Source organism: Panthera leo, chromosome C1 (genome assembly GCF_018350215.1).
Source record: "Panthera leo isolate Ple1 chromosome C1, P.leo_Ple1_pat1.1, whole genome shotgun sequence".
Classification (NCBI taxonomy): Eukaryota; Metazoa; Chordata; class Mammalia; order Carnivora; family Felidae; genus Panthera; species Panthera leo.
The window spans coordinates 156,490,836-156,516,826 of NC_056686.1; the positions used below are offsets into that span (position 1 = coordinate 156,490,836).

General features: G+C 38.2%; 1 long non-coding RNA gene and 1 pseudogene across 1 annotated transcript in view; both read right to left on the minus strand.

Annotated features, from left to right (window-relative positions):
- LOC122226202 overlaps positions 1 to 25,991 on the minus strand; it is an 80,724-nt gene that overhangs the window by 30,385 nt on the left and 24,348 nt on the right. The gene's annotated exons all lie outside the window — the stretch shown is intronic.
- Positions 6,032 to 6,226, minus strand: LOC122226201 (annotated as a pseudogene).

Here is a 25,991-nt window from a genome sequence, read left to right on the forward strand (position 1 = left end):
CTGTGTCAGAATAAGGTCTACATGTTTGTTTATTTTCTAGAGAGGGGGTGCAAGTAAACAAGCAGCAGAGGGGGGGAGAAAAAAAAAGGAGAGAGAGAGAAAGACAGGAATGGGGCTCACCCAAAGTGGGGCTTGTGTTTACCTTAAGTGGGGCTGGAGTTCACCTGATGTGGGTGGGACTTGAACTCAGGAACCATGAAATCACACATGACCTGAGCTGAAGTCAGATGCTTAATGACTGAGCCTCCCAGATGCCCCAAGGTCTACATGTTTTTAAATTTAGGTTCAAATGATCTTCTCTAATTCATTGTTGTAGTCATGATCTTGACTTTGCAGTTTTCCTTACTTATTTCAAAGTCTTTCCAAACCAAATAAAGGCAAACCAAAGACTTTGCAAACCAAATAAAGGCAAAAGACATCTATGATACTATAATATGATTCATCAAGAATAGCAATTAAACCACCCTCCACATATTTGATGGTCAGGCTTTGAGGACTCTGGGGGCAGGTCTTTATTTTTTTGCATGCTGGGAGCTTTTGAAGTTTTTGACAGGTAATTGTTATTTCAAGAGGCAGACAAGTGCTAAACTTTGAATCCCATTATAGAAAATTCTCAATTGTCAACAATCAGATGATCATTTTCAAATATATAATCACTTTTTTTTACAAAGCAGTCAGAGTAATCTTTTTTTAAAAGTTTTTTAATGTCTTTATTTTTGAGAGAGAGAGAGAGACAAACAGTGAGCAGGGGAGAGGCAGAGAGAGAAGGAGACAGAATCCAAAGCAGGCTCCAGGCTCTGAGCTGTCAGCACAGAGTCCAATACGGGGCTCGAACCCATCAGCCGTGAGATCATGACCTGAGCCGAAGTGGATATTTAACCGACTAAGTCACCCAGGTGCCGCCAGATCTTTGTAATCTTTTAAAAACAGAAATATGCTCCTGTTATATCCCGTTTGAGTAAAGCATCAAGACTGAACTGGAATGCAGCACCCTCTCTACCACCTGCTGCCTCTTTCCCTCTGCTCTGGCTACTCTGGTCTTCTTTCGTTTCTTCCAATGAGGCAGACCTTAGAGCTCTTGTACACTGATTCCTCTGGTCTAACTCTTGACTTGGTTAGTGTTTACTCAAACTCCAGGTCTCAGCTAAAACATTACTTCTTCAGGGGTGCCTGAGTGGCTCAGCAGTTTGAGCGTCAGACTTCATTCAGCTCAGATCATGATCTTGCAGTTCATAAGTTCGAGCCCCACATCAGGCTTACTGCTATTTGTGCAGAGCCTGTTTCAGATCCTCTCTGCTCTCTCTCTCTCAAAAATAAAAATAAACATTTAAAATAATTATAATAAAATAAGATAAAATATTACTTCCTCAAAAGGAAGACTTTTGTCTTCCCTGACACCTCCTTCCCCAATCCAAATTAATGCACTGTATTTATATTGTCACATTATAGCTTGTACTCTTCCTTCAAATCCCTTAACACAAATCATACTTGTAGAATGTTGCACGATTCACAGAACAAAGTCTATTTCCTTGTATCATTCAGATTTTGTCAAAGAAACAGAACCACCCTAAATAATATCAAAAGTGAAATTTATTGTAGGGATTAGACCTTATGCAATTGTGGGTGCTGGTAAAGAAGTCTATGGAAGGCTGTTGCCTTGCCTCTGGTGGTGAGCCTGAAGTCTCCATAGACTCCATAGGTTTATAGGTTCAGCAATCAGGAAGAAACTCTAGGTATCAAATGGGGAGAGCAAGGACAAACAAGAAACCACGAGGACAACTGGAACCCACGTTCATCTCATACTACCTTTGTCTTAATCTGTTCAGGCTGCTATAATAAAATACCATAGATCAGGTAGCTTATGAGCAACAGAAATTTATTTCTCACAGTTCTGGAGGTTGGGAAGTCCAAGATCAAGGCACCAGCAGATTCAGTGTCTGCTGATCTGGTGAGAGCTCACTTCCTATTTCACAGATGTCATCTTATCTCTGTAACTTCACTTGTTGGAGGGGATGAGGGAGCTCCCTGGGTTCTCTTTTATACTAATTATCTCCCAAAGTTTCATCTCCAAAAACTATCCTGTAGGGGCTTAGGGTTCAACATATGAATTTTAAGGGGGAGACAAACATTCAGTCTATAGCAACGTCCAATCTTGAGAATGTGGAAAACGTGCCAAAGAAGTCAGTACTCTTTGCTGTGGTGATGCACCTAAGTCTGCCCCAGGACTCAGAGAAGCTGAAGAAGGAGACCAGGCAGGAGCAGCAGGGGCGGCAAGAGCTGCAGGCTGGCTGCCTGATGACAAAGTGAGCCGGCGGGTCAGTGAGGATGGGCATGAATTCAGCAGTGTGTGTCATTACACCAGCTTTTAGAGCTGCTGCTTCCCATTCCTCTTCCCTTCCAAATCTTAAGATGATGTTTCTTGTGCCCAACACTAAACCAAAACCATACACGAAAGGAAGATTCTGAGAATCATGGTTTCAGTTTTAACTAAGTTGACACAGTACAAAACTACCCAATCCCTTATTAGTCTATAAGTTTCATGATACCAGGGAATATATGTTGTGCCCAGCACTTAGAATAACTTTCAATACACAGTAAGTCCTGAACAAATGTTTTAACAAACAAATTTTATTCTTATCTATGAACAAAAGGAATTTGTTCATTAAAAAAAATCATCGTTTGAATTACAACTTATTCAGGATTTAATTGTGGGTTGTAAATTGTAATTGTGAAATTAGCAAACTTTGAATATGATACTAATTTAGCAGTGCATTTAATACATTTAACCACTGATAGTAGCCTAATAATTGGTACAAACAAATCTGTAACTACCTCAAATTATTTTTGGGTATGTAGGAAAGTAAAATTAATTAATTTTAAAATGTCATCACAGGCAAAAGATGATATCCTTAATTATGACATGTGTACTTTTAAGAAATCAGAAAAAAAGTGACAATTCCTTAAAGCTTCTCGAGATGTAACTGATGGCAAAGGATGAGAGTAACTGCAGTCAACTCTTTAACACTCTATTTAAAATTAGCCTAAACTTCAACAATTGTGTTGAAATTTAGGAAACTTTGGTGCTACAGGGGATCAGAAAAACAGAAAGTAGCCACCCCTGTTTGAAGATTTTCTGGTACCTTCCAAAGAACTGAGATATGAAAGACTGACTGCCTCTCTCAATTTGACTATTGAAATCCCCAAGGATCTGGACATTCCCACCCAAAGCTGGTCTTTGGCACATTTATCTTTGGTCTTAAAAAATCAATGTTTGAGGGGCGCCTGGGTGGCTCAGTTGGTTAAGCAACTGACTTCAGCTCACGTCATGATCTCACGGTTCGTGGGTTTGAGCCCTGTGTCAGGCTCTATGCTGACAGCTTAGAGCCTGGAGCCTGCTTTGGATTCTGTGTCTCCCTCTCTCTCTGTCCCTCCCCTGCTGGTTCTCTGTCTCTCTCTGTCTCTCAAAAATAAATAAACATTAAAAAAAAGTCAATGTTTGACAACACTTGGATGACAACTACTGCTTAATTGTGCTTTGGTTTATAGGATGCATTGAAGCCTGTGAATGTACAATTCGCCATGGATGAAAAGTAGGTGATGTTTATTTTAGTAACATTTGGTATTTAATTTTAGAAAACTCCTCTAATTTTTTATGATGTGCTAGTGCAGTGATTAAGGAGAAAAAGCAATCAGTGGGATTTATCCAGTTTTAAAGACTTCAAAGAAATACTTTGGCATGTCAGTTTAAGCAGGTAAAGAAACTTTAGTAAAAGTAGCCTAGTAATGCACTTTGAATTATTATATCCTCATTAGGCAAGTTCTAAAGAGAGAAAGACCCTGGGCATCATCAGGTTCAAATTGTGATTCATTTAATCTTTAATCACTCATTAATTCTGCAAATAATTTTTAGACTGTCTATTATATACTAAGCACAGGTTAGACCCTAGGCTTACAGCAATGTTAAACAGATAACATGCCTTGCCCTTATGGAACTTAAAGCCTAGTGGGTGATTCAATTAAAAAATAATTTCGCAAATAACCATATAGTTATAATACAGGGTACAATGAGAGGGTCAACAAAGGGTAAAAATAAGTTTTGGGGTTTTTTTAGGCTGGGGCTCAGAGAAGGGCTTCTTGAAGAAATAATAGTTTATTTGCTTTCCCAGACACTTAATACACCAAAGTGGCAAAATTAAATGAAAATGTTTTAATGGACAGAGTTAGGCACTACCTCTAATTACTTCCATCCATCCATCCATCCATCCATCCACCCATAAAATAGATCGAATATTTCTAAATAAATTATAAGAAAATTTAATTTAAAATTAGTTAATAATAATAAAGTGCTATATAGCCTAAAAGTAAAATGATCCGTAGCAGAAATCTATGTATCGTCAATGTTGTTCATCATATCAATATACTTTTAAAGTATAATTTCAATGGCTATAGAAAAAGCATTCTATAAAAAGAAAATGCTTAGTAAATTAGGAAAAAAAAGAAATTTCTTAAACTAATGACAGAAGGACATTTTTCAAGATCCTTCAATGAATATATTTAATAATAAAACTTAAAAAAGTCTCCATTAAAGTCTGGAGACCACAACTATTTGACACTTTCCTAAATGGCCTAGTCAATGCAATAAGAAAAGAAATAAGCAGTCTAAGGATTAGAGAATGTATTAGTTAGACTAAATATCACTCAATTTGTTGTGGCTTGGAAATTAAAAAGTTGACCACATTGTTCACTTCTGAAAGACAAATTAGTCATTATTTGCAAATAATATGCTAATCTTATCAAAACCCAAGGCAAGGAATGGAAAAACTAATTGAATAAATAAGATAATTAAATAGAATTTTTCCCAGTAAGATAAAAAGGCAAAATGAAAGAATTCAATAGTATTTTTATAGCACTTTTTTGCAAGAGCAGTGAAAATTATAAAATGTTAAGAAATTAAGTTTTCAAAAGTTAGACTTTTATAGAGAAATCATAAAACTTTTTTAAGAAGCATAATAAGAAACTTGAATAAATGAAGATTATTTTCAAGGATGAAAGGACACACTTTTATAAAGATATCTCCTCAAATTAAGCTCTAAATTTAATAAGTTCCAATATGAACCTGGAATACTTTCTTACACCATACACAAAAATAAACTCAAAATGGATTAAAGACTGAAATGTGAGACCTGAAACCATAAAACTCCTAGAAGAAAACGTAGGTAGTAACTTATCTGACATAGCCCACAGAAACATTTTTCTAGATATGTCACCTTTGGCAAGGGAAACAAGCAAAACTAAACTATTGAGACTACATCAAAATAAAAAAAAAAACTTTTGCACAGCAAAGGAAACCATTAATAAAACAAAAAGGCAACCTACTAAGTAGGAGAAGATATTTGCAAATTATCTATAAATGGTTAATATATATATGTATGATTAATATCCAAAATATATAAAGAACTTATATAACTCAACACCAACTACCTCAAATAAGCCAATTAAAAATGGGCAGAGGACCTGAATAGACATTTTCCCAAAGAAGATATAGAAATGGCCAACAGGCCCATGAAAAGATGCTCAACATCACTCATTATCAGGGAAATGCAAACCAAAACCATAATGAGATATCACCTCATACCAGTCACAATGCCTAGAATCAAAAAGACAAGAAATAACAAGAGTTGGTGAGGATATGGAAAAAAGAGAACCTTCATACACTGTTTCTGGGAATGCAAATGGGTGCAGCCACTGTGGAAAACATTATGGAGGTTCCTTAAAAAATTAAAAATAGAACAACCCTACGACCCAGCAATAACACTACTAGGAATTTATCCAAAGGATACAGGAGTGCTGATTCATCGGGGTACATGTATACCAATGTTTATAGCAGTGATTTCAACAATAGCCAAATTATGGAAAGAGCCTAAATGTCCATCCACTGATGAATGGATAAAGGAGATGTGGCTTACGTTTTTTTTTTTAATAATGAATGTGTCTTTATTTCTCTCCCAATTTTTAAACTGTGAACATTCTGTATTTGAGTCACAGCTTTTACTTCCAGATGACTTCTTCATTAGGTCTCAACTCCCTTTTAAACAACAAACTCCCGTTCTGGAAGGCAGGTTTTCATCGTTCTTTTTGTCTAGATAACATCCAAGGACAAATCCCACAGGCACAAGCATATGTACCCAGTGGTCACGAACAATCTGAATTACATTCATCATGAATGTTGTGGCTTTGTTGCCAAAAACGACCCTACAAACAAGACCTGCAGGGAGCCAAGCCTAGATGTGGTTTATATATACGATGGAAACTACTTGGCAATGAGAAAGAATGAAATCATGCCATTTGCAGCAATATAACTGGAGGGTATTATGCTAAGTGAAATAAGTCGGTCAGAGAAAGACAGATATCATATGGTTTCACTCATATGTGGAACTTGAGAAACTTAACAGAAGACCAAGGGTGAAGGGAAGGGGAAAAAAATAGTTACAGAGAGGGAGGGAAGCAAACCTTAAGAGACTCTTAAATACAGAGAACAAACTGAAAGTTGATGGGGGGAGTGGGGGAGAGGGGAAAATGTGTGATGGGCATTGAGGAGGGCACTTGTTGGGATGAGCACTAGGTGTTGTGTGTAAGCGAGGAATCACAGGAATCTACCTCCAAAACCAAGAGCACACTGTTCACACTGTATGTTAGCCAATTTGACAATAAATTATATTAAAAAAAAAAAAAAGAATGGGACTTTTGAAAAGGAATCATTAAAGTGGAAAATAATTTAAAAAGTAAAAAAAAAAAAAAAGAGAGATAGAAATATCATATGATCCAGTAATTCCACTCCTTGTATTTACCCCCCCAAAATGAAAACACTAATTCAAAAAGATACATGCACCCTCATGTTTATTGTAGCATTATTTACAATGGCCAAGATATGGAAGCAACCAAAATGTTCACTGATTAAGTGAATGGATAAAGAACAGGTGGTAAACATACACAATGGAATATTACTCAGCCTTAAAAAAAAAAATGAGATCTGCCATTTGCAACAATACACATGGACCTAGAGGGTATTATGCTAAGTGAAATAAGTCCATCAGAGAAAGACAAATACTATATGATTTCACTCATGTGAAGTTTTGAAACAAAACAAATGAACAAAGAAAAAAGAGACAAACAAAACAACACTCGTAAATATAGAAAACAAAGTTGTGGTTGCCAAAGGCGAGATGGGTGGGAGGATGAAAGAAATAGATAAAAGGGATTAAGAGTATATTTACTGTGTGGAGCACTGAGTAATGAATAAAATTGTTGAATCACTATACTGTACACCTGAAACTAATATAATGCTGCATGTTAATTATAAAATAACATGAAAATAAAAAAGAAAAGAAAATGTACATAAACTACAGGGCACCTGGGTAGCTCAGTTGGTTAAGCGTCTGACTCTTGATTTCGGCTCAGGTCATGATCTCACAGGTTTGTGAGTTTGAGCCTCACATCAGACTCCACACTGACAGTGCAGAGCCTGCTTGGGATTCTGTCTCTCCCTCTCTCTCTGCCCCTCCCCCACTTGCTCTGTCTATCAAAATAAATAAATAAACTTAAAAAATGTTTTTTTAAAAAAATAAAATGTCTATAAGCTACAATCCACTAACTCTATATCTCACATATACTCTAGAAAAATCCTATGTGCAAAAAGTAAACATCAAGGATGTTCATGGAAGCAGTGTTAATATTAGTAAATAAGAGGAAAAACTTCATGCCCATCAACAAGGAAATAAATAAATTAAATGTATTATATCTATGCAATCAATACTCAGTGGCAATTAAAAAGATCTTTAACCTGTAAATATCAATATAAATAGATCAAAAACAATGCTGAAAAAGAAAAGCAAGATATTGATAAATATGATATGCTATATATATATATAAGCCATATACAAAAGAAAACAATCCTTCATGTATTGTTATGCATATCTGTTATATATGCTTGGCATTTAAAAACATAGGAATATTATATATGTGCAGAAATGTATATACACACATTTTATGTAGTGATATATAAAACTACATGTAAATCTATTTGAGAATACATTGGAAGAAATTAGCACCTCAAACACATCAGAAGAGAGGGGTGTGGGGAACAGGGAGGGAATAACCATGGGAAATTTAAAGGAGACTGTCCTAGGGGCACCTGGGTGGCTCAGTCCCTTAGGTGTCCGACTTCGGCTTAGGTCATGATCTCACTGTTTGTGAGTTTGAACCCTGTGTCGGGGTCTGTGCTGACAGCTCAGAGCCTGGAGCCTGCTTCGGATTCTGTGTCTCCCTCTCTCTCTGCCCCTCCCCAACTTGCACTCTCTCTCATAAATAAATACATACATACATACATACATACATACATACATACATACATACATAAATAGACTGACCTATATCTTTAGTTTGTTCTTTCTTTTTCTCTTTCTTTCTTTCTTTCTTTCTTTCTTTCTTTCTTTCCTTTCTTTCTTTTCTTTCTTTCTTTCTCCCCAGGGATAGAATTTAGTGATTCATCACTTACATATAACACCCAGTGCTCATCCCAACCAGTGTCCTCCTTAATGCCCCTTGCCCCTTTAGTCCTTCCCCCACCCAACACCCCACCAGCAACCCTCAATTTGTTCTCTGTATTTAAAAGTTTCTTAATGGCTCCCTGTTTTTATATTATTTTTGCTCCCCTTCCACTATGCTCTGTTTCTTAAATTCCACATGAGTGAAATCATATGATACTTGTCTTTCTCTGACTGACTTATTTCACTTAGCATAATACACTCTAGTTCCATCCACATTGTTGCAAATGGCAAGATTTCATTCTTTTTGACCTCTGAGTAATATTCCATTATATATATATATATATATATATATATATATATATATATGTGTGTGTGTGTGTGTGTGTGTGTGTGTGTGTGTGTGTGTATATATATATCCATTATATATATCCATATATATATATATATATTCTTTATCTATTCATCAGTCAATGGACATTTCAGTTCTTTCCATACTTTGGTTATTGTCGATAGTGCTGCTATGAACACTGGGGTACATGTGCCCCTTCAAACCAGGGCAAATACCTAGTAGTGAAATTGCCGGGTTGTAGGGTAGTTCTATTTTTAATTTTTTGAGGAATCTCCATACTGTTTTCCAGAGTGCCTGCACCAGCTTGTAATCCCCCCAGCAGTGCAAAAGGGTTCCCCTTTCTCCACATCCTTGCCAATATCTGTTGTTGCCTGAGTTTTTTTTTTTAATTTTTTTTAAGTTTATTTATTTTGAGAGAGAGCACAGGTGGAGGTGGGTCAGAGAGAAGGAGAGACAGAATCCCAAGCAGGCTCTGCAACATCAGCACAGAGCCCGACGTGGGTCTTGTACTCACAAACTGTGAGATCATGACCTGAGCTGAGATCAAGAGTCGGACGATTAACAGACTGCACCACCCAGGTGCCCTGCCTAAGTTCTTAATTTTAGCCATTCTGACAGGTGTGAGGTGGTATCTCATGGTGGTTTTGATTTGTATTTCCACAATGATGAGTGATGTTGAGTATTTTTTCATGTGTATGTTAACCATCTGGGTGTCTTCTTTGGACAAGTGTCTATCCATGTCTTTTGCCCATTTATTCACTGGATTATCTATATTTTGGGTGTTGAGTTTGATAAGTTCTTTAGAGATTTTGGATACTAACACTTTGATATGTCATTTACAAATATCTTCTCCCATTCATTGGTTGCCTTTTAGTTTTGCTGATTGTTCCCTTCCCTGTGCAGAAGCTTTTCATCTTGATGAAGTCCCAGTAGTTAAGTTTTGCTTGTTTCCCTTGCATTGGAGACATGTCAAGTTAGAAGTTTCTGTGGCTAAGGTCAAAGAGATTGTTGCCTGTTTTCTCCTCCAGAATTTTGATGGCTTCCTGTCTTACGTTTAGGTCTTTGATCCATTTTTACTTCATTTTTGTATATGGTGTAAGAAAGTGGTCTGGTCTCATTCTTCTGCATGTTGCTGTCCAGTTTTCTCAACACCATTTGCTGAAGAGACTGTCTTTATTCCATCAGATAATCTTTTTTGCTTTGTTAAAGATTAGTTGGCCATATGTTTGTGGGTCCATTTCTGGGTTTTCTATTCTGTTCCCTTGATCTATCTTTCTGTTTTTGTGCCAGTACCATACTGTCTTGATGATTACAGCTTTGTAATATAGCTTGAAGTCCGGAATTGTGATGCCTCAAGCTTTGGTTTTCTTTTTCAGGATTGCTGTGGCTATTTGGGGTCTTTTCTGGTTCCATACAAATTTTAGGATTGTTTGTTCTAGCTCTGTGAAGAATGCTGATGTTATTTTGATGTGGATTGCATTGAATATGTAGGTGTGTTATTTTTTTAATTAACAAATACACAAAAGACTGAGAGTCAATGAGACAGAATATTAGCAATGTTTAAATCAGAATGACCAAATAAGATATTTCCTGTATTACTATTTGTAATTTTTTTCTTTTGACTCTCAAAATTAAGCACAATTTAAAAAATGTACTTATAAATTCCTTTTCACACAACGTAAACAGGCAGGTCAAATGCTCAAAGTGTCTTTGGGATTTTCTTTTCTAAACGTCTCTGATTAGAATAACCAGGCCATCTTTCCATTAGGTATGGAAAGAGAAATAGAAGAGAAAGTCCAAAGGTCATGTTCATTGTGGGAATTCCCCAAGTTCTGTTGACAGACCTGATCTCCATAGTGTGGGGGTGAAGTAGGAGAGAGGTGGGAGAAAGGTTATCCCTAGGGCTTCCTCCCTACATCCCTGCAGACTCCTTCATCTGGCAGCACATAGACATGAAGCATTAGTGAGCAGAAAGAGTAAATAAGAAATGAAGCAGGAGATGCCAGCTCCTTTGAGGCTTAGACAAGATGTTACTGATAAGAAATATTCATGCTAATTTCAAACTCGGAGCAACAATAGAATACTCCACCTAGCATCCATCATATATTCTTATAGGATTATGGAGCCTCTCACAGGCCAAGAGAAGATTGGGATACTTCTACTTTTTTGAGGCTTCAGTGTATTAAAAAATGATAACATTTAAAGATAAACTTATAATAATTGTTATAAGTATTTACATTAACAATAATGCTGTTAAAACAAATTACAGTAAAATGTAAGTATGCTACTCATCACAACTACAAATTATGAAAACATATCAATTCAAAGTGCATTGTGGAAGTCTGTTCCAATGATGGGAACAAAAAACATAAAGGTCTACAGTAAGTGTCTTTGTCTTTTAATCCTGTTAGTATCTCTGTGACTGTATATAATACTTCAATAGAAGACATTGCCAAAAATCTCCAATTGAGTCCTTTCATAAATAAGGGATCAGGCCTAAGTGCTCTTCCTGGGGTATCCCTCCCCTCTCTCCTTGTTTTAAGTTCTGCTCTTGGGGGATAACTTAGAAGAATGACTGTGTCTTATTACTTGAGAGGATAAGGAGGGCCAGAGCAGGACTTTAGCTAGACCAGTGGAGAAATCGCATTTACTACAAGTCAGTTGGATGGAATAGTCAAGTTCAGGAAGGATAAAGGATAAATAGTCAAGTTCAGGACATAAAGCAGGGAAGGGCAGGAAGGTGTTATAAGTACAGGCAGGTAAGATGCTTACAGCAGAGATGCGTGCCTGGTCTAACTGCCCTGCCCAGAGCCTGGTGACTCATGGAATGATGGTGGCATGTCTAATATGTGGGTGGGCTAAACTTTAAAACACCTTCTCTCTGCAACTCATGGTCTAATCACTGTGTTTTATTCTCATATTTCCCTTTTTCTAAAGGCTTTACTTGTAAGTCTTAACAACAGTCATATTCACATTTTCTTCAAGAAATTGTTGAAAATGTGCCCAAGAACTGTAGTGCCTTTCCCAGTGACCCCTACACCAATGAAAACACATATATGGCCATCAAACTAAGCTTCTGACACAAAGTTTGGGGAAGATAGCAGCAAAGATCAAGTAGTTAAATTAATAGAGGAGGGCCAAAAAAAGAGGGAAGGATTAAGGAATTGGGAGCTCTGGACAAATACAGACAAAATCCCAAGCTGCGTGAAATCCCAAGTGTGTGAACCGTGAGGGTCTAGTTATAGGGCACCAGCACTTGAGGGTGGAGCTTAATATTCACCAAAGTTTCCCTATTTCCCTATAGCTTAAGTCCATATGTATTCTGAATGTTGTGGGCTTCATGTGCAGGTGGAGGAAACATACAATTCCTGTAATGCCCACATCTCTTAGGAACTCATCCAAAGCAGAAAATATATCACCAGGTCTATTAAAGGTGCTCTATTTTTTAAAGTATTATTAAGGGGCACCTGGGTGGCTCAGTCAGTTGAGCGGCCGACTTCGGCTCAGGTCATGATCTCACAGTCCATGGATTCGAGCCCCACGTCGGGCCCTGTGCTGACAGCTCAGAGCCTGGAGCCTGTTTCGGATTCTGCGTCTCCCTCTCTCTGACCCTCCCCCATTCATGCTCTGTCTCTCTCTGTCTCAAAAATAAACAAACGTTAAAAAAAATTAAAAAAAAATAAAGTATTATTAAAAGTATAATAAAACTTAAAATGTCAGAGCCTACAGGTACTATGTATGAGCATACTGTGAAACAATCTGGCCATAATGGCCAATTATGGTCATTTGTCATTTGACAATATTTGCCTCACCTGGAAACCCAGAATGGTGCACTATTGCTAAGAATGGAAGAGAAAAAGGCCCAGGGCATTCCGTTCCCAAGAGATAGCTTAAATAAGTTATAACATAAAGAAGGAGAATGAAAGCATAAGATGATTTTTAGTCTTGGCTTTCTACAAGGTCAAGAGAATTGGTGCATGCTCGCTACTTTGTTATTAGAAAGTGGAGAACATTCTCCTCCCAATTCCCCTAAGTGAGAAAGGGAAAGTTGCCACTGGATTCCATCCCTATATGGGGAGGCCTGTAACATCAAGGAAGAGAAAAGAAACCAAGTTATATTGCCAACATTTCAATTTGATGAACCTTTTGTTGTTAGATCTTTCTAACTTGGGGAGATGGGACAGAGGAGGAAAGTGGGGGAGAGAATAAGGGGAAGACCCTCTAGAGATTTGGAAGAGAGAGAGTTCATCTGCAAAAGTGGAAACCAATGTGAACTACATCTGCTTAAAATTTAATACAACATTCCAAAGAGAGTAAAGCAACTGTGATGAAAACAAAACAAAAAAGCAAAATATTTAAATTAATTTAGACCATGGTAAGAAAAAGGTTTCCCTTGACCTTTGGCTAAAAAGTCCTTAAAGCGGGGGTGGGGGGCAGTCCAAAAGGAAGGCTATTTTTCAGGGAGTTTGCTGTGAAGAGTTAGTTGCTAGTCAGATTTTAACAGAAAAATCCCCCCAAATTTCTGAAGTTTCTCCCTCCATGTCACTTTGGGTTGTTGTCATCAAACACAACAAAACCTTGGTACATATGTAATAACTACAAAAAAATTTTAGAAAAAGTACTTAAAAATTCCCTTGTGTTCCTCAAAAAGTTAAAAATAGAACTACCCTATGATCCAGGAATTGCACTACCACATATTTACCCAAAGGATACAAAAATAGTGATTCGAAGGAACATAAGCACCATGATGTTTATAGCAGCATTATTAACAATAGGCAAATTATGCAAAGAGCCCAAATGTCCACTGACTGATTAATGGATAAAGAAGACAATGTGGTATATATATATACAATGGAATGTTGCTTAGCTATAAAAAAAGAATGAAATCTTGCCATTTGCAATGAGGTGGATAGAGGTAAGGGTGTATTAATCTAAGCAAAATAAGCCAGTCAGAGAAAGACAAATACTATGATTTCACTCATAGGTGGAATTTAAGAAATGGAACAGAAAACGTAGGGGAAAAAAAGAGAGAGGCAAACCGTAAAACAGACTCTTAACTATAGAGAACAAACTGAGGGTTGCTGGAGGGGTGGTGGGTGAGGGGATGGGATAAATGGATGATGGGGATTAAGGAGCGTACTTGTGATGAGCACTGGATGTTATTATATGTGAGTGATGAATCACTAAATTCTACTCCTGAAACTAATATTACACTATACGTTAACTAACTGGGATTTAAATAAAAACTTGAAACAAACAAATTTTTAAAATTCCCTCTTATAATTCTCAATTGGTGAGTTGAAAATTCAATTTAAAGGATCGATAAAAATGAAATCACCCCCAAACACTCACCCGCTATCAGGAAGAACTGGTTAACCACAGTTTTAGAATTTGGTTGGCATTTTCAGTAAGTCAGTGCTCAAAAAGAACCCCACGTTTACAACAAAAGAAGAGCCAAAGACACCGCAACATGGCTTTGGAACGTTTGCATCCAAGGTGCTCCAGACAGGACAGCACTTGGCTGCTGGCCTAGCCCCACACAGAGTCCAGCCGAGATATTTTCAGGGCGGCTTTTCCCCACTCCCAAGGGCTCTGTGTCAGGGTCTTCAACATGAAAGCAGACTGGGGGGGATAGCTTTGAGGCAAGAATTTAAACTGGCTGAAAGGGACTTTTCAGATTAATCAGTGTGAAAAGGTCTGAGACCATTTTCATCCATTAATTTATTCATTTCTATTTTTTTTAAACCTCATAAACAAAAAATGAAAGCAAATAAAACCCAATGATAGTAAAAGATTTAATTTTTTCACCTAAGATGATTTTTTTTTTTAATTAAGAAAGATGCTTCAAAGAGCTTTGGTTAAAAAAAAAAATTCCTGAGATCACCTGATCTTTTATGAAGTCTACACATTTGTTTTTATGAGGCCATGAGACTGTGTTTATTTTGAAATCACTAAATTCCAAAAATTCTTATGGAAATTCTCCATTCTCAATCCAAAGTGACTGTGGACAGAAAGGAAGAGGATGTGATAAAATACAAACACATTGCTGAAATTCAAATTCAAGGAGAATTCCATCTAGAGGAGACTGTAGAAATCAATGAGACCAGTGGTTCTCAAATCTGGTTGTGCAACAGAATCACCTGTTTAATGTTGTTCCAGCCTTTTGTTTCAACTCAGCTTTCTTAAAATACATCTTTGAGTATTTCTTCTATTTCAAATCTTCGCATCTATTCCTTCCATTTTACCACTGCCAAATCAGCCATGGGAATACCTATACTACTTAGGATTGTTTTTCATTCTCTATCCTGTTTGGGATCAACAGTTCTCTTACCTCTCTATCTTTTCATATGAACATCTACAGTTTTTCAAGACTTTCCTCCACTTCATGGATTCTAAGCTATAATACTTATTGTTTCTTTAATGTTTATTTATTTGTTAGAGAAAGAGAGAGAGGGTGCAAGTAAGGGAGAGGGGCAGAGGGAGAGAGACTAACAGAGAGAGAGAGGGAGAGAGAGAGAATCCCAAGCAGGCTCCATGCTCAGCACAGAACCCAATGTGGGGCTCAATCCCACAACTCTGGGATCATGACCTGAGCTGAAAACAAGAGTCCAATGCTCAACCAACTGAGCCACCCAGGAGCCCCAGTACTTATTGTTTCTAATGCAAAATGTAATTAATAACAATCTATACTGGTTTTTATTATATTTTAAGGTTAATATATTTATTATAAAATAATTTAAAATATTAAAATTTCTTACATATAAATACTAGATAATGTACAGAAACGGACACATGTAAGAAAATGTTCAAAGAAATGGAAAATTATTTACATATTGTTTTCTTGTGTATCAAAATAGCAATGTGTGATGCTTAATGAAATGAAATAGGCACTCTTTGGAATTTTATGTAGCACAATAGATTATCATCACTCTTTGAAATATAATTTGACAATATATACCAGAAGACTTAAATACATCATTTCCAAAACCTAGCACTCATCATCAAAGGGGAAAAAAAGTCAGCCATCTTATCCTTCCTTTATAAATTTCTGCTCCTTTGTCCTAATAGCCATGACTTTGTGTATCCCATTAGAATTTCAAGAAATGTTTTATGACTTTTTCTAGTTTATATATTATAACACTTTTGGAGGTTTGTGTATCTTCTGAGTCTTCATCAAGGAAGAGTCCCGATTTTCACAGGTTGCAAAATGAGGATCAGAATAGTACCTACTTCACAGCATGATGTAAATCAAGTTAACTTTTATGTGGAAGGCTGGAGTTTGACTAGCTGGTTGGAAGATTTCTGTCAGTTTACTCTATAATTGGAGCCCAAATTCTTGATTGTCTCTGAGGCTGGTATGATAGAGCAATAGTGTGTTTCCCAAATTTCCTCACATTGCAGGGAAAAGTCATCAGGACAAATCATATTCTGAGCATGCTCTGTCACTGCCTGGGAGCATGATGGTGACATTGTGTAAAGGAGAAAATGGGGGCAGGCACCTGGGTGGCTCAGTCAGTTGAGCATCCAACTCTTGATTTTCGTTCAAGTCATGATCCCAGGGTCATGGAATCAAGCCCTATAAGAGGCTCTGCACTGAGGATGGAGACTGCCTAAGATTCTCTCTCTCTCTCTCTCTCTCTCTCTCCTTCTCTCTTTCTGCCTCTGCAACTGTTCCCATCTCTCCTGCTCTCTCTCTCTAAACTAAAAGAGAGAGAGAGAAAAAAAATGGAGGAAGACCAAAGCATAAAGGCTATGGCTTTAAGAGGAGATATTTCCCTGTTTTTGCAAGGGATGCCAGTATCAAAACGCAAATGGCATTGTTGGTGGAAATGCAAACTGGTGCAGCTACTCTGGAAAACAGTGTGGAGGTTCTTCAGAAAGTTAAAGATAGAAATACCCTGTGACCCAGTAATTACGCTACCAGGTATTTGTCCAAAGGATACTAAAATACTGATTTGAAGACACATGTACCTCAATGCTTATAGCAGCATTATCAACAATAGCCAAATTATGGAAAGAGTCTAAATGTCCACTGACTGATGAATGGATAAAGAAGATGTGGTGTGTGTGTGTGTGTGTGTGTGTGTGTTTGTGTATACACACACACACACATATATATAATAGAATATTGCTCAGCCATCAAAAAGAATGAAATCTTGCCATTTGCAATGACGTGGATGAAACTACAGTGTATTATGCTAAGCAAATAAATCAGAGAAATACAAATACCAGATGATTTCACCCATATCTGAAATTTAAGAAATGAAACAGATGAACATAGGAGAAGGGAAGGAAAAATAAAATAAGATAAAACAGAGACGGAAGGGGCGCCTGGGTGGCTCAGTTGGTTAAGCGTCCGACTTCAGCTCAGGTCATGATCTCGCCGTCCATGAGTTCGAGCCCCACGTCGGGCTCTGGGCTGATGGCTCAGAGCCTGGAGCCTGTTTCGGATTCTGTGTCTCCCTCTCTCCCTGCCCCTCCCCCGTTCATGCTCTGTCTCTCTGTCTCAAAAATAAACGTTAAAAAAAATTTAAAAAAAAAAACAGAGACGGAAGCAAACCATAAAAGACTCTTAAATACAGAGAACAAAGTGAGGGTTGCAGGAGGGGAGGTGGGGGGGATGGGCTAAATGGGTGATGGGCATTAAGGAGGGCACTTGTGATGAGCACTGGGTGTTATATGTAAGTAATGAACCACTAAATTCTACTCCTGAAACCAATACTACAGTGTATGTTAACTAACTTGAATTTAAATAAAATATCGGAAGAAAAAAAGGCAAGTAGCAGCTAAATGAGACTGGAGAAGTTACCCTGCTATTTGGGGGCTGGTGTTGTGTACATCATCCTAGGGAGGAAGGTGCTGCTGAACTGTGAACTTAGCTGTCTTCCATACACCGTCTCAATTTTTTGGCCTTAATTGTCCTACTTCATGGGCTCTTTCTAGCATTCTTGGTCAGGGCAGATTTGCCCCATCACAAAGGGCCAGTGATGACACACTGTTCCTTTCCATCTATGTCAAGTCAGCACTTTTTAACTTAGTTCAGTTAGCACAGGGTTGGAATTTTTCAAAAGAAACTTGAATTGGCAATCAGAAGGGAAAAAAAAACCTAATGAAATAAAAGTGTAGAGAACGGGCTGGTTTATAGAGTTTCTTTTAAAATTTTCTCTCCCTCTCGACTTCCTTTCTTCCTTTCTTTTCCTTAGTTTTTTTCCCTTTTTTATTTTCTTCTTGAGTACTACCATGCTGCTCCATGGGAAGTCAAGGATAAATAAGAGGCTTGACAGGGGCACCTGGGTGGCTCAGTTGGTTAAGTGTCCGACTTCAGCTCAGACCATGATCTCAAGGTTTGTGGATTTCAGCCTCGCATTGGGCTTTCTGCTGTCAGCATGGAGAATGGAGCCTGCTTCAGATTCTGTGTCTCCCTCTCTCTGCCCCTCCCTTGCTGTGCTCTCTCTCTCTCTCTCAAAAATAAACATAAAAAAAAAAATAAGTAAGAGGCTTGACTCTCTTCCCACCAAACCCTAGAGCCATATAGAGCTTCAACCCTAGGTATGCCACACCTCATTTCCACTCATTTTAGTCTTAGTCCCTCTTTGAGGTTCTCAGTATCTCTTCAACCTTCTTTTCCAGTGACATTTGTGGTCACTCAGCAATGTACTTGCATTACTCCTAACTGCCACCAGGTGGTGTCTAATGCTGGCTCACATAGTTTACATATATTATTTATTTTAAATAAGTTTATGATGAAGTCAACTTTGTTTTCACCATAAAAATGTACCCTTCAAATAAAATTTAAAGTTTCATCATTCACTGACTTCCAGATCTTGCATCATTACAACACTTGTATCATGCTTTACCACTGACAAAGTGTGTGCACATTCTTTTCATGTTTCTTCTAATAGTTCTTTAAGGCAGTACGGCAGGTGTTTTTATTTGTCACACCTTACAGATGACAGGGTAGATTACGTGGGCCAAGGTCACACAGTTACTAAGCAGTAGAATAGGGATATAAGGCCTGGTTGAATCCAAGCAACTTGTTTAACACTGTGCTGTAATGGCACGAATAAAGAAGAAACACCAGGTACAGGTTTTAAAGCTCGAGTATTTTACATCTTCACTCAATTATCATCCTCCTTATTGCTTTTAGGAAACTGTTGAGGTTATGTTCTGGGTGTGGCACCTGCATTTTCCAGCAGTCTATGGCTGAGCCCCACATAGCATCCACCTGTCTACTTTGCAGCTTTAGATGAAATGTTAATTGCTGTCATAATCTTCAGTTTCTTGAGTTCAATACTTTCTTTTTTGTCTTATTTTGTACAATGAGAGGTTGCCCTTCTGTCTTTATTTCCTTGAACAATAAGGATCCCTAAACACGACACATATGTCAAATGATATGTTAGCACATGATTGTTTCTTCCTCAGGAAAGAAAAAAAATTCCCTAGTAACCAAGTTGCTATGTTCTCTTCGGAAGCTCAGCTATTGTCACTGAATGCTCAGATCTATCTTTTCTTCTTAAAGGATCCAAACTGATATTTTCTTTATCGGCAATCTTATGACAATTTAAAAATAATTTTGAAAAGCGGTTAAACTGTGATTTCCTTATGACTGTCATGGATTAACTCACGGCATGCCAGTAAGATTATAAATGCATTTTTTAAAAATGGTAGTCATAGAAATGTTTGTTTATTGATCACTCCCTGGTTAACAGACATTCTGCTAACCATTTAAAATTTTTTGAAGCTTATTTCATCTTCACAAGAACTTTATGTAGTAGATACCTTTATTATTTTTTTTATGGAGAAAAAAATGATACTTAGAATTAGCCAGCGGGACTGAGTTTAGGTGATCCCAATTTAGTCGGCATCATCCAAAGCATCACAGTCAGGGGCTAGTGAAACATTGCCTTCTGCCCTCCATCAGGCCTAATCAGGCTATCGACGCTGGCCATATCAACATCATAGACCTTCTTCACAACTTGTTTGATCTGGCACTTGTTGGCCTTGACAACCATGATGAAAACATGTGTGCTGTTGTCTTCTGTCTTCTTCATGGTGGTCAGGGGAGCTTGGTGGCAGAGAGGTCACACTTGCTTCTCCTGCAGGCACTCTAATGAAGATATTTGGGCTGCCTTTGGAGCTGCAGTTTCTTGGGCTGCCTGAAGATGGGTGAGGTGCTGACCTTCTACGTGTGTGTGTGCATGTGTGTGTGTGTGTGTGTGTGTGTGTGTGTGTGTGGCCATGGACATCTTTCAGCATCCCCTTCTTGGCTTTCAAAGCCTTTGTTTTGGCTTTGGCTGTGAGAGACACAGGGGCTTCCTACATTGCTTTTGGCACTATCTTCTTTTTTTTATGTTTATTTATTTTTGAGAGAGAGAGAGACAGAGAGAGAGAGACAGAGCGTGAGTGGGGGAGGAGCAGATAGAGAGGGAGACAGAATCTGAAGCAGACTCCAGGCTCCAAGCTGTAGCACAGAGCCTGACGCAGGGCTCAAACCCACAAACTGCAAGATCATGACCTGAGCTGAAGTCAGATGCTTAACCGACTGAGCTACCCAGGCATCCCATGGCACTATCATCTTGAAAAGTAGTCGATAACTTTATTATCTGCATTTCCCAGGTAAAGAAACTGAGGCTTAGAGAAATTAAAAAGCCTGAATTCAGAGTAAGCAATGCAGCTGGGATTTAAACCTGGATCTGCCAGAACACAGATCTCAGGCCTCCTGACTTCATGTGTGCTCATCTTCAGGCTTCTTGGGCTTGAAAATAAGTCCACCTGATTCTTTATTCTTCTAACTAATTGATAAACATCCCTATCACACTCCTTTGTTTTTCCAACAATCGCCACTCCACCTCTGAATACTACTTATAAGAGAGAAAATCTGTAAAGGTGACTCAGGGGACGTGGAGTCTAATGGATTCATGCTAATGATTTTGCTCTATAATTCTGGGCTTTTAGAGAGTTTTGATGTCAGAAATTTATTCTCCATATTCTCATAATCTTAGGATGTAGGTGAGGGAAGATGCCTCATGAAAAAAAGAAACCTTTGTCCATTAGCCATCATTCCCCATTTGCTGCTCACTAACTTAAGAATGAAAAGGGAGTTATCAGGATACAGTATAGTTCAGAGTCTCGTGAAAAGCTGAACAACCAGGCCTCAGGAAAGGCAGGAAATAAAAGATCGCTGGGAATCTGAGAAGAAAAAGTGGATGGACTTTTTCTTCACAGTGCTGCCAACCGATGGTTCAGTATCTCAGATTCCCTGTGTGTTTCTGCTTACGTATCAAATTCCAGAGAAGGAAACAAAATGGTCCAGATTGGCCTCCCTCTAACTGTATATATACATGCATATTTCTCTAACTGTGACCGTTAGAAGACCTCTAGTCAAGGGGGTTAGTCAGGAAAAAACAAGTAACAAACAAACTATAACAAAAAACCCAGAAGTCTAACACGTTGGTCTAGGAGAAGCCATTTCAGAAAGACTCCATATTGTATCAGGGAGTGAATGGGAAGCAAGAAACTACAGACAATATATGAAGCCTGAGGCTTTCAACAAGTCTGCACAAAGGGAACAAGATGTAAACTGACAGTGTGTGGGGGTAGGAGTAGGAAAGGCTTTTGTGAGTATGGTACCCTTAAACATCTTTGTGGGCTGAGAGACTTGGTAGACAAAAATAAAGGTAATTAATGGAGCAAGTTATAAAAGAAGGTAGGTAAAACTGGTGGTATTAGAAGTACAGGAGGAGAGCTTAGCTTTTAAAAGTAGGAACTTAGCTTTGCAACACTATTCTAAATACAGAGAGGTTTTGCAGGGTGAGGGAAATAAAAGATTTTCTAACTGATGGCCTCTGTTTCTCAGTGAAATATAAGACAGAGTGATCTGCAGATTGAGAGGTCTAGGGAGCAAGGACTTAACATGGGTACTGAATGTCTATGGCACTTGCTACCAGGTCTAGTTCAGTAAGACAGCAGGGCAAGGGAGAAGTTCGGCCAAGCTTGAAACCATGGATTGCTCATTTTCCCATTTTCCCCCCATTGCCTGCTTTTTTTTTGAGGGGGGGGGACATTTTAATGCTTATTGGTCACTCTCCAAAAAGGCGAAAGCAATGGGTAGCCAAATGTGCAGGTCACCCTGAATGACCATACTTTAAAATTTCTGCTTGAGATTTGGTGGAGGTGGAGGATGGAATGGGGACAGCAATAGGTTGTTAGGTTATCACTGGACTTCCATCATCCATGCTTCTCCATCATTATTCCTAGTCCATGGATGTTGGTTAGCTTACCACTCTCTGGGACTTGGAGCCCCTGGTTCAGAGGATGAGACAAGAGTATGGCACATTCCCTCAGGCGTAACCCTATCACACAAGGGTACACCAGATTGGCAGTGTTGGTATTGACAAGGAAGGCAGTTTATCCCACTCCAAGGCAGAGTTGTCATAACAGCCAGACAAAAATGGCATAAAGACCATCTGATCCTCTCTACCTGCAAAGGACATCCTTGGCAAGACAAAACATCTGTTGATTTAAGCCAGGTGATCCTGCATGAGATGTGAAACTACATCTGCCCCCTTTTAGTCCTTTAAAACTGAGTCTCCACTCTTGGCTTTAGGATGACTTAAATCAAAACATCACAGACCTTCTAGACAACACAGCCAAAAGACAAAGCATCATTGAGATTGCACTCTGATAGGAGAAGCCATTAGATGATATAGGAATTAGATTAGTAGGAATTAGATTAGACAGACCTGAGTTAGAACCCCTATCCCACAACTTTCTGTGTGTCCTTGAGAAAATTACTTATTCTCTTAGATTCTATTTCTTCATAAATGAAAGAGTAATTTTATGATTAAATTAAATATGTGGACGAAAGCAGTCTATAGCCAGCTTGGCACATATGATGTATATAACAAGTGTTTGAAAAAATGGATTATGATACCTAGTTTGGTTAAAAGTTGCAGGTGGGGGTCACTTTTAGAATCAACTAAAAGATTCCTGCTAAATTCTTCCGTGGATACAATGTAATACAAATTCAAAGTACAAAGGAGTTAGCCTCTGTATCAGAAAAACACAGCAGCAGCAACAACAAAAATCACAAACAACAAACAAATAAACAAAAAACCAACAGGCTCCTAGCAATTCATAAAAAACAGGTCTATTCTCCCAAAGACTGAGAATGAGATTCAAATTGATGACATGAATTGTTTGATAAAGCAATGAAAGTAAATATAAAAAATAGGTAAATGCGTACATCAAACACCACACCACATTGATTGCATCAAACCACTGTTAACAAACCCTCTACGTCAACACCATTCCTGTCCTTTCCACTCTTCATTCTCTACTGACTCCTCATAAAACTTGGCTCCATTGAATTTGGATTCCTTATCTGTGCTGTTTTCCCAGTCCTTCATTCTAGCTCGTGTCACATTCCATTTATCTAGAATTCCTTTTCCCATCCCTATGCATAACCCTACCAATTTTCTCATCCTTCAAGACTTGACCAAATCTCACCTACTGTGTAAAAGCCCTCCTTGTCCATGTTCTTTCAGAATGACTATTCTCTGCTCCAAAATCCCAGGATACTTCTCTTCTATAGAACAAATTTGTCCAGCCTGTGGGCATTTGTCATTCTTGTGGCTGCTCAGCATCTGAATCCTTTTCCTATGTTTGGAGGAAGCAGAGCCTGCCTCCCACTACAGAAGCTGAAGATACTTGTACTCTTTCCAAGCTTCCTTCCCAATTAAGCTAAGGACCCATGATGGAGGCCAAGCCAATCGGATGCCCTCACTGCACTTTGAAGTGGAAGTCAGTGGTGTGAAGAAGCAGTGGAGGGTGATGCCTGTGGAGACAGCTGTGTTCCATTTTCCCAGGTTGGTGATGACAGCAATTCCAGCAGCAGTGGCTGCAGCATGCATTGTTGTCTGTGTCCTGTGGTGACAGTGGCAGGGTCTTTACCAGACTAGCTTTATGACACGATTTGGACATTGTTCATGACCAATCATCTCCAAGCCTGATTCTCCAGCTTTGCTGGAGGTATGGACCTAGAAGAGATTCCAGCATAGTACAAAACAGGAAACAACTTACTTAAAATGAATGTAAGGCCTCTCCAAGAATTGTTGGTGGCCAGTCTTTCTACTTAGAATCTTGCCACTAGCCATGTTCATAGGACTTCTTTATCCTTAGGTCTCTGTCCTCCGGGGGACTTGTGGTGGCATTTCTGGATGTTGCAATGTTTAAGGAAAATACTGACATTTGGGAGGGAAGCAGAGATGTTAAAATAGTCTCATACAATTAAGAATTATCTGGCATCTCATGCTACTTTCAAATATCCCCTGGGCATTCATGCAGATAAAAATAAATCCTGTTTATAATGACCTGAACCTAGAATCTGACTCTATTTTATATATGAAAACAAAAAATTAGGGACTTTTTGAGAGAGGATCACGTTTGGTTTGGCATTTCCCCAAGAGTCCTTCACTATTTAGGGGCATCATATCAAAGATGGCAACATGGCTCAATGCCACACACAGAGGTTCAGAGTGTAATCGTCACTGCTGAATTTGCTGGCTTTTGTGATTAGTGCATGCATCTGACTCCTTCATTATGGATTCTCTAGTGTCCTCCTGGCCAAGCATTGGCATGTTGAATACATATTTTTATGTATTTCATAAATTGCTTCCTTTTCATTTCCCCTTTATTGTATAGTTAGGGAAGTATATTGGATTTTTATAAAAGATATTTTGAGTTTCATTTCATGACAGTCAAGGTGGCATTCTAAATTACTTATTATAAAAATGAGGTGTTTGATCTAATAGGGTTGCAAACCATGGCCCTAAAGCCCTCTCTTACTTTCTCACAGTCTTCTAGCCTACCCCCTTCCACCAGTGCATTACTAAAGATCCACTGATGTAGAATTTCAAATGTTATTTATTTTTTTTTTAGATAGCATATTTTTCTTCCTTTTACATACACAAACAGCTTTAGAAAATGGCTCTATTCTTGCTAAGCTACAACCATAACATCTTGGTTAATTTTGATTAAAGACCTAATGGCCCATTTAAATGCTGATAAAAGGGGGTGGGATAGGCTTTAAAAATAGCAGGCTCACGGGAGCTCAAATCTGTGGAAACTTTATTGAGTATAAAGGGCATATGGAGACCCAACCCACACTCTGTCCTTAATGACCATATGAAGGAACAAACCTTCCCTTCAGCCCTAGATGTTTAAAAGAATTTGAATATAAATTAGTGGTGAGATTTGAAAAAGAGGAAAGAAATCTCATTATATCCTATTTTTCTGTTACCAACTATCAAATTCCAGTTGGTAAGCTAAGCAGAATGAACTACTAGTGAGCCCACAGAGATTCCTGAGGACAGGGGTCTTCAGCCAGCTCAAGTACAGATTGTAGGCAGAGCCCTGATCCAGCAGCCACCAGTTCCCAGAGGCTTTCTTGCCTGCTTCAGGCCTCCTCTTGAATGATAATAACCAAGAGGACGGTATTCTCGGGAGAATATTTCTTGACATTAAAAAAAAAACCCTAACATCTGGGCCTCATCATATTTTTTTATTAGTAGCCTCTCTGCTGGTGACAATCTTAGTCCTACGTGTTTTGCCAAAGGGCATCAGAAAAACGCCTGTCAAAATCTTATCATCTTGGCATGCAGAGGCAGCATCTGAGGATTTTCTGAATTGAATCAACCTGTGTGTACCTAAAAAGGGGAGCTATGATTTTAAAGAAGAATGATGTTTAATCACTTGGAAACTGGATGAATTAACATGATTTCCAAAATCAACATCTAATAAGACTTTGATTTTATCACTCAAGAAGTCTTTGACAGATGGTCCTCAGGAGTGACACAAATGTCGTGGAAATTTTAATCAGACAACAGTGAACTGTAAAGTCCTACCAAGATGAAAAATATTTCAGGATATGCTACTAATTGTCATAGCCACTTAGGAAATAATTTAGTACAAATTCACAAACAATACAATGAATATACTGTGAAGCTATATTTTCATACTGTAACAGCTACTTGCTGAAAAATGAAAAACTGAAAAAAAAACTAGGCAAATTCTTAGGATACTTATTAATAACTGAT